Here is a 16,009-nt window from a genome sequence, read left to right as displayed (position 1 = left end):
TGTTGCTTAAGGCCTTGAGATATGCACCTTTCAGTTTTTAGCTCTTGTCTTAGGAGATTGAATCTCCGTTCTTTATCATTCAATTGATATTCTATTTCCTCAATGGACTCATCCTTTTCTTTGAGGGAGTCCATCAAGAAATCAAACTTGACAAGAGCTTCACCCCGAAGAGTGCATCTAACTTTGTAAAGTTCCTTAAGCATAGCTAATTCTTCTTGATTTTCAGTTTCATCATCAAGAACACTAGATAGAGAAGGTGGTGATACCATTACCTTTGTTTCTCTTGCCATTAGACAAGATCCAACGATCGTAGAGGAGGGAGAATCATTGGAGTCATTATCTTGAGTCGTTCTTGCCATGTAGGAAGAACCAAACATCATTATCCGTGGAGTAATCCTTGGAGTAGTCATATGTGAAGAGTGACCCGGGCTTGGAGAAAGCCAAACCAGCTACTCCGGCCTCCTTCTCCTCATCTTCCTCTTCTTCATCGGAAATGTACTCGGCTCCAACAAAGGCTCTTCCCTTGTTCTTCTTGTATCGATCGTTGATTGGGTTTGGCTTCAATCTTGGCTTGACCCCTTTGACAAACTTTGGCTTGTCTACCCTTTTCTCATAAGGGCACTCATTTGCAAAGTGACCATCTTCATCACAATTGTAGCAGGTTCTCTTCTTCTTCTTCTTCTCATTGAGGAGCATTGGAAACTTTTCCTTGTACTTCTTGGAAAAGAAAGCAAAATCTGTAGCGATGTCACTTGCTGAAGTCATTTCTTCATCTTCTTCAATTTCATAGACTTCTTCTCTTTCATGGTCAGCTCTAGCCTTTAGGGCAAGGTTGTGTGAGGCTTCATCAACACGGTTCATCGCCATGAGCCTTTCTCCTGTCTTAGCCATGTTCTCATTTGCTGCCACATAGGAGACTAGATCATCGGCGTTCAGATTAGCACTCTTGGTAATGAGGTTCAAGTTGAGTGCAAGGTTGGTGTCCTTTTGCTTGACTGCAATCATGGCAATGACCTTGGACTTTATGAAATGTTCATTCATCTCAAAGCCATCGTTGTACTTTTCACATCCAAGTCCCTTCACCCTCACTCTAAGAGCACCAAGCCTTCCATAGGCATCGGCCACGGATTCTCCTTCTCTAATCATGAACATAGTGGCCTCTTGCTTTGTGGGCTCATAAAGAGCTGATTGGATCAGATCGGTTCCCTCTTGGAGTATTACGATCCGATCCCACAACTCTTTAGCGGAGTCAATGTCATTGACTTGATCAAGGAGCTTGCGGTTGATACCACTCCTAATCTTGTCACGTGCGGAGGCATTGAGTTGACGGTTGTAGAATTCGGTGGAGGTCAACCGAGCGGGATTTGTTGGCTTCTGGTATCCATCAACAATAATCTCCCACAACTCCACACTGCAGCTGCGAATATGAGATTCCATAGCAGATTTCCATAAAGGAAAGTGAGTTCCATCAAAATGGGGAACATTCCCACTATGGTTTATATGAGGCATGGGTGAAGTTTTTTTGGGATAGTCATGATTGACTTCATGGAAGCTTTCCTGAGAGGCCGAAGCCCCACTAGGAGCCCCACTAGTCAGGTTTTTAAGCATGGCAGTCATTTGTGCCATTTGGCTTTGTAGTTCATCCTCCTTCTTCTTTATCTCAGCATCATATGCCAAGAATCTGGATTTCATCTCCCTAACCGAAAGGTTAGAGTCTTCATCCAAACCCTCAAATAGTTTTTCCATCTCACTCTTAAGGCTGGGAAGCCCTTAAAAAGAGTCCAGGCTGATACCAATTGAAAGATCAGAGATGGTAAACCTAGAGGGGGGTGAATAGGTTTCTACAAATTTTAATTCTTTCTTTGCAATATTAGGCTTTGCGGAATATAAAGATGAGCCTAATGAAAACTAGGTGAGACAACCTATATGACAATACAAGTAACTCAAGCACGAAGGCTCTCACAGGCAATTATATCACAAGTAAGGAGTTCGGTTAGAGATAACCGATAGCACGCCGAGACGAGGGTTTATTCCCGTGTTCCCTTCCTATGCAAGAAGGTACGTCACATTTGGAGGGGTGGAGGTCCCACGAAGGATTCCCCACGCCACAAAGGCTCACCCTATTCTCTGGAGCCTATCCCACGAAGGAATAGCTCGCTCACTTGTGGTAGACTTTGAGGTAGCCTCCAAACCTTCACAATCTCGTCAGGAGCAAATCCACAGCCCGGATGCTTCCGGACCACTCTTGCTCGCCTAGGGTTTCCAAGGAACCCTGGAGAGCAAGTTTCTTGATGAATACAAGGGGGATCAAGATTTGTCTTGGTAGAACGGTAGATCGGACCCTCCTCTATCTTTTCCCCGGAGGGATTTGAGTTTGGGTGGAGGAGGAGGGAGATCTGAGGCTTTTGGTGTTTCTAACAATGAAGTATGAGAGAGAGAGCTCAAGAACAGCTTGTAGTGTAGTGCCTACCCCTTCAGAGGTAGGAGAAGGGGTATATATAGTGTCACTTGAAATATGGCCGTTGATGACTTGCCACATCAGCAGTTTTCTCGAGCAGCCCGGTCAACCGGCCCAGGGACCGGACCGGCCGGTCCAAACCGGAGCTGGGGCTTGGTCTTGACCGGACGAGGAGTTGTCCCGCAGAATATCGTCGAGTGCAGTGGCCGGTTGAGCGCCGGGGCGCCCGGTCCTCCGCCCGGTCCGACCGGGCCCACGACCGGACCAGCCGGTGCAAACCGGGTCCTCGACCGGACCCCGACCGGACGAGCTCCAGAGCTTACTGGACATTGCCCGGTTGGCACCAATCCTGGGACCGGTCGTCGCCGGGCTAACCTGTGCCAGGGCCGATTTGACCGGGCCACTGACCGGCCAGGCGCTGAAACACCCTTGTTGATTTTTCATCGAAGTGGGGGGTCTTCCATTGCCTTCTTGTTCCATTGATACACCATTATACCTCTTTGGCTAATACCTGAAATTAATCTTGTAGACATGTATTAGACCAAATACTCTAGCACGGTGTCATAGTTACCAAAATAATGGATAAGGGTAAAATACCCTTACAAGTACCGGTTCCAGAGGGCCTTTAGTACCGATTTTGGAACCGGTACTATAGATTTAGGACTAAAGCCTCCCCCTTTGGTACCGGTTCCTTACGAACCGGTACTAAAGGTGCCTCCATGTGGGCACGGAGGAACCCGCGGGGCTGGAGACCTTTGGTACCGGTTCGTGTTAACACGAACCGGTACTAAAGGGTACCGGTGCCATTTTTTATAATTTTTTATCTACTTTTTCGCTCCCTCTTTTTATCTATTTTTTTTGAATTATTTTCCACTCCCTCTTTTTATCTATTTTTTCAGAATTTATAATATTTTAGTTATTTGATAAGTTTAGTCTCTAACTACACTTATCTTCTAGTCAAATTACTTACCCGTGGTCAAACTTTCCGGTCGGTCACCCATCCTCCCACTACTCCAACACTAGCACGCTTAACTTCTAAGTTCCTTCTCGTCCCGCTTCCAAGTGCTTCGCGCGCATATTGTTGATAGTACTATCATATCAATCCTATTAACATGTTGGTCGATGTCACACTTCTTTATTATTTAAATTCCAAATAATTCTTTTAATAAATAAAAGTAATGATGTAATAATGATGTTGAATAAATAAATAAAATTAACTGTTTTAATTTGTATTATTTTTAATTATTTTTAAATTTTTATATTTTTAAATTTTTTTTGCCAAACCTAAAACTAAAAATTTGAAAATCTTATAATTTTCTAAAAGTAATAGTAATCTTTATGCAGGATGCAATTATTAATTTTAATTTTAAAAATAAAAATATATAAAATACTAAATTTCTAGAAAAAACTAAAATCTTCCTGCTTTCATATTTTCATTTGAAATTTTGAGAATCTAAAAATTTGCTAACCGGGTAAACCCTGGTGAATTCGGATGTAACTTTTTCCCATGATCATTTTGAGAGGGCACACGGGTGCTTCTGTCTCGCAACAGAACCAACTGGTAACCCCTGGTATGCAGCAAACTCAACCCATGCAGCTGGATGCGGTGCCGGTGCCAAAACCAGATGCTCCAATATGTTAACACGTGATTTATTTGACATACAGTTTAAATTATATATTAGTACTCACAAGTACATTTCATACAGATGGGCGCAATTTTGTATCAAACAAAATGCGTATATTATAAAATGAGGTGTGGTGCACTAGTACCTTGAATTATATTACTACCTTTGATCCAAATCAGTTATGACAGGTTTAATATTTAGCTATCTTTTTCCTAAATGTGTAAGGGGTAGATACTTGTATCCTTGGATCTTTCCAATGTGGACAAGTATCGCATGATTTACACAATTTATGTTGGCAATTTAAATCTTAAAGGTTGTCAGGTTTATGTGGTATAATTCGTGCGAACTCAGTTACTTATAATGACCTTCTTATCCAAGGAATTAGTCTATGGAGTATTAATCATGATCACTCAACCCAAGTCCACATGGCCCATGGCCCTAGATGTATCTAGTAGATAGATACATTTAAATTTTAACAAAGTTGAGACAATTTTGGTGCGATGGAGGGAGTATACCCAAACCCAACCAACTCGTTACCTCCCAAATTAAACCATAAACCCGGGTGATCATAGCTACCTGATGAAAAATCGACCAACAAGACCTTGTGAAGAAGTACCACCTGGATATGCGGAGTGGTCAAGAATCTGGCAGGCCAATGTACCTCTAAAGGTAAAAAAAAAGTTTGCTTGGAAAGCTTCTTTAAATGCATTGGCCACAGAGGTCACGCGAGTGAATGGATTTTGTAACATTTGTGGGATGGAGAAAGAAGATGGTGCTCATCCTTTGTACCACTGTCCCATGCCTTCAGTCTTTGGCTAAATATGAGATATGTCTAGAACCTTCCACTAGATAAAGATATGCAGCTCTCTTCTCCAACTTGGTTTAGATCGCTACTGACCTCTGTACGTAAACATATGATTGACGCCGTTCTTCTGGTAGCTTGGCGTGCCTGGCACAGTCGCAATGAAGTAACACATGAAAAGCTCCTGCCATCAGTTGAGTCTTTCAAAACGTTTCTTTGCGGTTATCTGAAGATCCGAAGAAATTCGGATGAACCCATGGAAGTGATCATAAAGGGCAAACAACTGATTGTCGATGTCGTCTCAGTGGTCCGACCTGAGCGGCCCATGAAACCACCTAGTAAAATTTGGTCGAAACCCCTGATGAATGGGTTAAATTAACTGTTGATGGCTCGTTTAAATTGGATGAAAGCACGGCAGGGTGTGGCATGGTGCTTAGAGGTGCCGATGGGAATATCATTATTTATGCATGTCTTTTTTGCCGCGTTGTGTTGAAGCTGTTGAAGCAGAGCTGTGGGCCTGTAAGGAGGGCTTGGAGCTAGCCTTGGAACATAGTCCGTTACCTATCATAGTGGAGTCGGATTGCTTGATCCCAGGTCATTCGTGTTGCTTTAGAGAAGTCACTAGATCGCTCACCGTTTCTAAACATCATTTCTGATATTAGGTTTTTATCTAATCGATTGTGCAAGCTTGTAAAAGTAGACCGTTCAGAGGTTAGGATTAAGTTACTGTCTCACAAATCTTGCGAGGGCAGAGGAGAGAACTGTTATTTGGCCCGGTTCAAACCCTGATGTCATCCAGGAGCTTCAGCTTGAGCTATCTGTAAGTCCTACTTCATAATAAAAGTCTACTTTTACCCGAGAAAAAAAAACAGAGACCATCGATCACACGGCCGAGCCGAATCTAGTCATCGCGAAAGCGATAGGTATGATGCGGAGGAGATGTTGCAGCGCTAGACGGAGAGAAGCCACTCACGGTGTTGCTGGCTTTCCGTTGATGCCCGTTTGCTACCGCTGCCGCCAACGAGGACGCGGTCAAGGGCGACTCGACCAGGGTTTCGTCAGGGCGTTGCACTGCATAGGAATGGGTGACACGGCTGGGCTATATGAATGTATTATATTGTACTCCTTTCGACCTGAAAACTGAAATGTACTCGGCCTAGCATGTTTCCATGGCGTTTCCTCAGTTTCAGTCAAACCAAACGAATGAGAAACAGATTTCATGGGCCGGGCCTCGAGGCCTCACACCCATGGGTTCCTGCGGGGGCGGGGACCTTTTTTTTTAAATCTTTTTTGCTACTACGGAAAAAAGGAACCTAGAGTTGCCGAGATTAGGGTTTTGTTTGCAAACGGAGATCAAGGCCGCGACGACAATGGCTTCCACCACCGGGATCTCGATGGCCGCTGATATGGAGGTTGACGTCGGCGAGGAGGCGAAGCTGGATGGGAGCCAGGGCAGGCATCGGGTGTCCGACGACCTTGTACGGATTTTGCTGTCCCTCAAGTTTGACGACGATGACAGCCTACAGCTCTAGACCTCGATGCGCCGCCAACTGTGCGAGAGAGGGTACGTCGAGATGGTCGGAAAGCTCCACACAACCATCGTCGCTAGCTTCGGTGGCAAACTTCTAATTCAAGGACACTGACAGATATGCTGGTTAGGCTTTACAATCCGTACCTAGCTAGGTAGAGTACGATTCAGTGAACCTTGTATTAGTTACAAATTTCATCTCGGCTCCGATAGATATCGTCTTCTGTTCGGCCATACCGTGTGCGTAGGTCTAGCAGATCGGCTCCAATATTATTACTGATATATAGAAGATGTCGTAGGTTTTTGTATTACATTGTTCCATGGATTCTAAGCTATTCAAGTTCTACTTCGCTGATTGGTCGCCAGCAGCGTAGAAGGCAGCTTCCTGTTACAGCGCTAGCTTAATATATACCCAACCTCTTTGGGTGGTTGATGTTATGCTTTCTCTCCTAACACACAATGCAACAGATAGATACCGCGGGAATCGCGAACACTCGCCATTTCATCGGCAGACTGCATCACGCACGTGGGAATGCGCGGAATGCACTTGATCACCATCAACCAGGTAGTGTGCGTCCATCGTGCTGCTCGATGAGGCCAGCTCCGCCATCAAGACCGAGTCGAGCAGGGGTGCTCTTGCAGGAAGCCCTCGACACGCATATATGTGGTACAAAACCATCCAGGGACCTTTCTGGGTGTTCAGTCATGGATTTTAGATTCGCTTCAATTAATATCGTCCAACTTAATTACTTAAACCATGCATTTGTTGAGCAAGTCCAGACCGGCCAAGCCACTGTTAGTTTCAGCAGCAACCTGGCCAATTCTATCCATAATATCCATTCGCATCTTCATTTTTCATTTGTATTGCGTGCCCAAGGCTGCAGTAATGAGATCCAATTGCATGGTTTCGGGCAAGAGTCTATATCTATTTCTCTGAAATTTTCACCTACTTCAGAAGTTATCTGAATTTACCTGAAGATCTGTAGAACAGTGTATCACAGTCACGTTTGGGTGAATATTTCTCAGGGCAATGTATGGTTGAACTGTTACAAGTTAATGCTAATATGCATTTGCAAGATCTTAGTACCTGACAGCCTCCGGTTGGGTTGCACGATCCTCTTGGACCATGTATGCTGAGACTGGCGACTACTGTTCCGTGCACGGGACCTCCCGTGCACCATTTTATTAGGTATCATTGCGTTTCAAAGGATCTAAACTAGAACACAATGTTTTCTAATGAAACCTGATGTAATAGCAGGGTACGAATCTAAAAGCAGAAAATCAACGGTACAAAATGCATGGGGTGCATGGGACAAACACACTTCTCCCATGTATGTCGCCTCTGTTGTTGTGACTGCAATGGATCGGAGACGACACACCTCGTCACCATGCCTTACATCCACACGGAGGCGGTCCACAGGCCGTTCGGCCATGGCATCGACACTACATCTGGAGCTTTTACAGTAGTGATCTATGTTGGAATTTTTCCTAATATAGGCCCCGCCCATTTAACTTAGTCCACAATTCCTGAAAATCCTAGTGTAAGTGCATAGTATTGTACCAAGCGTCTTTTCTCCACAAGGGTGACTTGAGGGTTTATATTAAACTCTCGGGAATTGTCAGAGAGATGTATTTTGCTTCTCCTCTTCAAGCAACCTACAAAACAAAGTGTTTGCCCTGTGTCCCCAACTCTACTGTGTGGTTGTCAAGCACAAGGTTTTGTATTAGTAAAACTGAAATAAACTTGTAAATAAACAAAGTAAAACAATCTATGACTAGACAACGAAAGTAAAAAAATATATAAGATGAAGGTGTTTTTGGGTTTTTGTTTGTGTTTGCTAATAGTAAAAGTGTTGAAAAGTTGTTTCTTATAATAAAAATTAAACCATGGTTTATGGGTTCACTTGACTATTCTCTTAGAAGGTGTAATGAACATAAAACAAATCACAAGTAATATAATATTGATGAAACTTCATTATGTGTATGATAAGCATGCATATGGGAATCACGCCCTATTTTACAGATGACGCAATACATCTATGTTATAATCCTCTACAAAGGAAAACTCCATGACATTTAGAATTAAGAACAAACAAAATATATCCTTTGGTACTTTGACATGATACTTGAATAAAAAATATGCTACCTTGAGCAAACAAGATTATCTTAGCTGTCACTAGATAATTAACACATCCATTCACTTAATCCCTAGTAAGGTATAAAAAAAGGTAAAAATCATAGTGAATCTTGAATTTGTTGTCACTATCCAATCACCACCATCATGTCACTCCAACTAATTAATACACATGTTCCCCCAGAGACGCCCTCTCATACATATTGGGATCAAAATAAGTACTTAAGAACGGGATACATAATATGCATGCATCTAATAATACATCTTAAACATAATAGCAATCTCAAATATCAACTCAGGGAATAAAGATGCACCACGTAGATAACCATAATCATGTTGGGCCGCTCATACGGTACTAAATCAATGATAGCTCAAGAAAGAAATAGATCAAGCTACCGATAGTCCAGAGGTAGACTACTCCCTCTTCATCCTGGTGATGATGGTGGAGATGTTAGAGAAGGTAGAGATCCCACCGGCGGTGGCTCCGATGGGGTTTCCCCTCCGATCTTCGCTTTATCTAGCTTTGTTTCGGTGTTTCTGTGTTTTCACAGCCTCCTCCCTCCAGAACACCTCAGGTTCCTTTTTATAAGCCTATTAGGTTAATACTTCGAGTCGGAGATGAAGACGGATGGCTGGTGATGCTCAAGGAGGAAAAGAGCATGGGTGGTGATGGTCATTCCTTAACCCGAGCTTTTTTTACTCGTGCACTTTACTTTGTGACAATCTTCGTGCTTGAAGTTATATATCTTACTATCACCTTGTTGCTTAGATTGCTTAGCATAGGTTGTTGGTGCACATAGGTGAATCCTAGTTTGTAGATTTTGTGCTTTACAAGTTAAATGTTAGTTTTATTTCGCAGTTGCTCAAGCCCCAACTAAAAAAATTGAAATGCCTATTCGCCCCCTCCCCTCCTCCCTCTAAGTTGCATCCTTGTTCTTTTAGTAACCTACAAAATTTCGGGAAATTTTGGCTTTATTAAAAACAAGAACATTCCAACAATTGATAAAGTTCAATCTAATCACATTTTCCCAGCCAGATGTGAGAATTAATTTGTGTGTTCGGTCAGTAAGTTAATGGACATAATATTCACTATATTAATAAAAGAAATTACATGAGGCCCTTATTATACACAAATCCTATTACTAGACTTTCATCCATATTGGTTGAACATATCACCATGTCCAGGTTGATGCATCCAAGGTCGAAACGCTCGTGCCTCCGCGCGGCAGAGAAACTACTATATGCCAACTAATGGGTAGTCTTCAGACTAACCTATTTCTTTCTATCCATAATATGTATGAGGGTTATCGTTTAATTTAATCTAAATTTAAACTAAAACCGTGACACTTATTATGCAGCGGAGGGAGTACAAAATTTTGTTTTTTCTGGTCTTATTAAAAATATGATCATTATAGCAGTTCATAAAATCAAGAAAATCACATTCTCCCATCCGGATGCGTGAGTTTTTTTTTTAGGTAACAATATATATTAACGAGTAAGCAAGCCGTCTCATTAAAAACCTTCCAATCCCCTTAGCTACCCTAGTAAGGAAAAGAGTGCATCAGAAAGTTGCTGCTCTCACATCATAGTACAGTTACATCGTTCAGGAGAGCTGGAAGGATGAAGCTAGGGTGTTCATCGATCCAATTAAACAAGATCTACTAATAAAACTATTCATAGCTAGATCATGGGTTATTGTGTTTGTATCTCTCCTACAATGCAAAAACTCCACCTTCCCTATGTTTGCAGCTTGAGATAATATATCTGAATATATTGCAGTTGCCTCATTTCACATGCGATTTTCACCGGTACAAATTTGGATTACCTCTATTGAGTCTGATTCAGCTTCCACTGAGTTACATCCAATTTGATTTACCAGAGATAGGCCATGCAGCATCGCCATTGCCTCCGCCATAGCAGCGGAGTGCACATGCGGTATAAACTACTCATTTGTGGCCGCCACAAAGTTTCCTTGACAGTCACGTATAACAGCACCAGATTCTCGATCGAAAACGTCGGCGTCAACAAGTTTCCCATTGCTTGAGTTTAGTTGTGTACCAAGTACTACTAACCTAGTCAACAAGTTCATGGCCATATTCACTGCATTAGTTTAGTTGGGTGGTAAAGTTAGAGTAAAATACATGAGAGGTCATGGAGCTTGTCCGTATATATCGCTTTGGTCATTGTATTCAGAAAAGTGAAATTTACGGTCACTGAAGATGCGACGTAGTGTCATGTACCATCACCGCGTACGCTGCAGCTACGTATAGGCTGTCATGGCAGTAGCGGACCCGTCTGACAGTGACTAGGACTGCCATTTTTGCAGAAAAATACTAAAAAATTATTTATTTGCATCATTTTTGTCTCTGCATCCTCCCAATTTTAATCGGTGATACGGATGTTTAAGTAAGAATGAGGGGGTTTTCACATAAACCACCACCAGCACCGAGTTGTCCCTGCGCCGGCTCCGACTCGCCATCGGCTCCCGCCGATGATTCGCTCACCACGATCCTCCTCGCTTGCAACTTCTGCAGCGTGCGCGACACAGGCAAGGCCGTACTCACGCGGAAAGTCAGTTCTAGCGGATCCGGTAACTACCGGTGCTCCCAATGCCGTCAGCTTCGTTTTGAGATTCGTGTTGCCACGTCAGCGTGTGGTTGTATTCGTGATAGTAATTCAAGTATTCATGTTTGCTGCGACCTGTACTGGGCCATCCCCAGGATTCACGGCTTCTCTTTATTGCGTACCGGCGAATCTCTCTCTCCCTCAGTTACTCCATCCCCTTCTCAGAATCTGCCTTCTTCTTCCTTTGCATCTCATTCGGCTCCCTGCTCGCCTGTCGTCGTCGGAATCTGCAATCCCCTCTTCTTAGCTTACATATTGCTACATCTGCAATCCCCTTCCACCATGCCGCCGCCCGTACTAGGGTTTCCCTCTTCTATTAGTCGACACAGCCCCATTAGATCTACCCGCTGCCGCTCTAGATAATAGCCCATATGAGCAGGATCCCCTTTCACAGCTGAGCCGCCGCCAGTAGTGTTTAATTTCGGCCGGATGCAGGCTAGTTGCTCACGAATATCTTGATGCATTCGTTGAACTATTTGTTTTTAATGTTTACCATGCTTCTGCTTTTATAATTGTTAGCTTTGAGATTCATGTTGCTGCAGATATGATATGGCTTTCATATGTTATAGTGGACTATGTTCTTGTATGGTTAGCTTCAATAAATTTATGCTACTCGCTCAAAGAATCAACACTATTGCCTAAAAATATCTTTTGATATGGTTTCCGTATTCTGAGTGTGCCCTGCATGCACTACATCTAAGTATGTAGGTGAAGTTTATAATCTTCAGTTCTTGCTTTGTTCAGAAATACAGAATAAGTCAACTTGATTAACTTTTGAAAAACATAGTCCACTAAGTTAAACACCTGGATAGTCAACAAGTCCGAATACAATTCAATTAAAGTCCTGATGCTATATTTTTGTTAATTTTGGTACCTCCTATTAATTTCAGTGCTGCCTTCAGTACTGTTTATGTTGGTCCACTTGCAGCCTAGTTCCTCAGGAATATATTGATGCAATTCTTCAACTCTTTGTTTGTCCATATGTACCCTGTACCTTCTCTTTCTCAGCTAGCACATACATTCTGCCGTTATATTGGGTGAGATGCTATAATTGATCTTTTAGCAACTTATTTGGTACATCCTCTTTAATTCTGAGCTGACAGAATGTAGTGTTTAAGTTCGGCCTGATGCAGGCTACTTCCTCACTAATATGTTGATGCACTTGAACTCATTGTCTTTTCATATGTACCATGTTTCTTATCACACGCCTTTCCCAAGTCAATGAACACCATATGGAGCTCATTATTTAATAGCGGCAATACAATACTGGAGGAGAACATCTTTTTTCTAGATTGAAGAGGAAACGAATACACTGTATCCTATAATGTTCCATTCATAAATTATATATTTGTAGAGGAATTGTGTTCCATCTATAATTATTATGTCAAACACATTCTTCGCATATGACAGCAATACTGGGCTATTCAATATGAGGAACGATACGATGAATTTGTTAACATCACATTGCAATATGACTCTTCAAGAAAACATTGGAAATGTCTAAGTTTGAAGTATTACTATTCTCTTTAACCTAAACTATATTAGGATCTTTCAGAACATTCATACTTTACTCAACAAGCATTGGATCAAAGATTCATATCTCACGATCAACATATATATTTATTTAAGACAATATATATGACTCACATATATGTATGGTAGACAATTTGAAAGAACCATTAAATTCCGTCGCACAGATATTGGAGAATCATACGTGGCCATAAAAAATGTAATACAACAAAGTTTAATATAATGTAAGCATCACAATACATCGAACTAGTTCTATAAACACATGTTCTTACCTCTGTAAGAAAGAAGATTCTTTCGAGATAAAGTTTTTCTTCAGCAGAATAAATAGAGAAGGAGACGATGAATCGTTGCTTCACCAGATCTGGTGAGATGGAGACGCCAAGGACAACACACAGGGGAATTATGTAGTAGTGGGTCAGGTATGAAGCAGTAAATTCAATAAATATTAGTAACTGGATACAACTCTTTTAATACATAATTGAAACATACCTTTGTGGATTCCTGTTGTTTGAGATTCTGTAATTATCTGTCAGCAATAATTATGGTACTTAGCAATTGCTACTACGCTTGATTTTGAACTGAACCCCTGCTGCTAATTTAGTTGTTATTTTTGCAAATAAATAAAGTCGACTACTTAAAGGAAATAATAATCTGCCTTATCATCTCCTTTGTGTGCCTGTCTATCTGTCTATGTGAAGCCAATTTTTTTCTTTCTCCACAACTCTCAACCATATCATGGTTGTGTTCAACAATAATCTTTTTCACATACCACTTACAGCTTTCATTTGTTGCCACCCTCATCATTGCTTTGCAACCACACCTGGTTGTTGAATTTTTGGTCTCATCACCATTGCCCTGCGGTATGTCAAATATGTAAGCTACTGACATGGATATCTTTACATCAGCAGATATGAAAGTTATGTTGGCTTCAAGTTTACCTGTCACTGGCAAAGATATTTTTGCATTGTCCTTTGCTTTGTCTTGGTTGTGTAGTTATCACCTAATCTGATGCTGAACCCTAAAACCCAGGAGTACATGTTGTAGAACTGGAATGCTTCCTCTGTAGATGAAAACTCCATTCCGACAGCAGGCTCGAACATGACACTTTTTTTATCTTCACAATATTTCCTCATTGACTCTTCTATTAGACCACCATTAAATTCCCTGACGCAAGCCAAACTGATAGTTAAAACAAATTTCATGCACACCCAGTTCATGAATATCCGACCAAATATTAACTCCATCTGTTCAATCTTACCTTACTTGCGATGTCACATCCGTTGCCCCACAATCTTCCTCCAGCTGGTAATTGGAAATTGTTCTCGAGAAGGAAACCTTAGAAATACCGTCAGAGCAGTAACTACCACCAAAGTTAATGGAACTATCAACGAAACAGCTAGTTCCTATGGATTCGTCCGGTAATGTTAAACCAAACTCCAGCTCCCTACATATATTATAGATGTTACTAATTATTGCAAACTTTTGTAAAGTAAGATGTAGAATCCACCTTCTATTGAAAACTGCTTATGGCTGTGTTAAGGTCTCCGTACTAAATTCCAGATATCGATCCGAAATGGCTTCCTCAGTGTTAGCTCCATGTCTGCACAATGATTGTAAATTTTCTGCCGCATTAGATTTGTATGAACCGTTATGAATGTATCATTCATCACGGTGCAAATGAGACATGATTTTATTGTGCGCAGATTGGCCATTTACCGATTTGCAGTACTGTCATCGCAGTTTTCAGTTTGATTGTCCTCTTCCGATCCAACAACCATACCTTCGTTTACTTCAGCGGTGCGGGCAACGCTTAAGAATTGCATCATATTCCATTAAAATTAAGTTAGCACAACAGAATTTCAGATATTCGTAGGTCTACAACATGGATTAAAAGTGCAGATCCATTACCGTACATGTTCACAAGAAATACCACCTTTCTTACTAAGCTACAATTCTCTGGCAGTTAGAGCAATTAATTTCGGGCCCTGCTTACTGTTATTACATTCTTAATTGCCATATGCATTGATCATTCCATTAGAACTTCTCCTATGTTTTTTACATGTAATTCCATTATAAACTACGATATGTAGTTCGAACGCAGATACCAGCTAGATTTTATGAGTACGAACACACAAATCTTGTAATGGTCTATTCCAATATAAAGTGGAGTGGCGAGAATACTTACGTGAGCTTAGTCTGCTCGGCTTCATTAGCAACCATGTTACGTGAGCTTAGTCTGCTCCTCTCCCCACTGATTGCATTGAGATGTAGCACTCCTTGTTCATGCCCTCCCCCAGATCCATAGTTCCTGAAATAAACCGAACCCAAAAAATTCCAACGCTGGACGATAAATAACATGAAAACTGGAGATGCGTAGTCGGATTGAGTGAATCAACTAATAAATCCAAGAACCGCAACATCAAAAACACCAAATGAAGGAACTGAAATCTAGATCTAGGAACCTATATCCCCACAATTCCTGGCGGCGGCAACGGAGGAACGTAGAGTCGCAGGCAGATAAACAATCACATCCCCCAATCTTTCTTCGCTTCCCAGATCTAGGTCAGGAAGCACATCTCCGCCGTACCGTCAGTAAAGAAGCTGGGACCCACCGTCACCGTCGTCTACCGATACAAGCATACTGTGCTAGCGGGGTACATATCTGCCAATGAATACGATTAATTCGATGCCAATAAGTGGAAGCTTGCCCGAATCTCGACGAAAACACGGACGGGTGATTCGACACCGGTAGTTACCGGTTCCGTTAGGAAATCCGCTCTCCGTACTCACGGGCATGGGGCAGGGGCACGAGCAGATCCCTGCTAGTCGCCCGGCACACGCTCAGCAGAAAACACGCGCCCGATGTAGCCTGCTGCTAACTATCTTGCGTGTGTGTGTGCTACCCTGCTGCTAGCTAGCTTGCACTGCTTTGGAGCATGCACGCGGTGGCTCTTCTCTGCTCGGCAAGATAGCACCGTGACGGCTTGCTTCGTTGCTCGTCGTGCTGCTGTCTACCGCGTCCTTTGACCTCGCACATTGAACCTCGCTGTGTCGCGCCGTCGCGCCGGTTGTCTCCGACACATCTTGTTATATCGCGCCGCATCGCCTTCCGTACTGCCCTCTCATCAATCTACTTGGCCGCATCGCACCCAGTCGCGCCACCGGCAAGCTGCAGACTCCAGCGACCGTGTCTGGGCGGGCAAAACGCTAGCACTTCCGAGTGCGCCGACGACCATGACTAGGGTCTGCATTGCCGCGTGGCTCGTGTCTCGTGGACGCAGATGACACCCGGGTGCACGCTGGATGG

The 16,009-nt window shown here is 42.5% G+C and overlaps 1 long non-coding RNA gene across 2 annotated transcripts; it reads right to left on the bottom strand.

The window, feature by feature from the left end:
* Nucleotides 1-12,370: 12,370 nt before the first annotated feature.
* On the bottom strand, nucleotides 12,371-15,404 carry LOC124663157. 2 transcript variants are annotated; one of them, XR_006990385.1, is made up of 7 exons: nucleotides 15,165-15,404; nucleotides 14,888-15,010; nucleotides 14,419-14,511; nucleotides 14,210-14,302; nucleotides 13,961-14,146; nucleotides 13,641-13,866; nucleotides 12,371-13,557 (listed from the first exon to the last, which is right to left on the bottom strand). It is a non-coding gene; the product is annotated as an uncharacterized LOC124663157 (long non-coding RNA). The 2 variants fall into 2 exon arrangements; XR_006990384.1 differs by having other exon boundaries at nucleotides 14,888-15,404.
* Between the last annotated feature and the right edge of the window lie 605 nt (nucleotides 15,405-16,009).

Source organism: Lolium rigidum, chromosome 6 (genome assembly GCF_022539505.1).
Source record: "Lolium rigidum isolate FL_2022 chromosome 6, APGP_CSIRO_Lrig_0.1, whole genome shotgun sequence".
Classification (NCBI taxonomy): Eukaryota; Viridiplantae; Streptophyta; class Magnoliopsida; order Poales; family Poaceae; genus Lolium; species Lolium rigidum.
The sequence above is the reverse complement of the archived record's forward strand: the minus strand, read 5'-3'. Positions and strand labels throughout refer to the sequence as shown.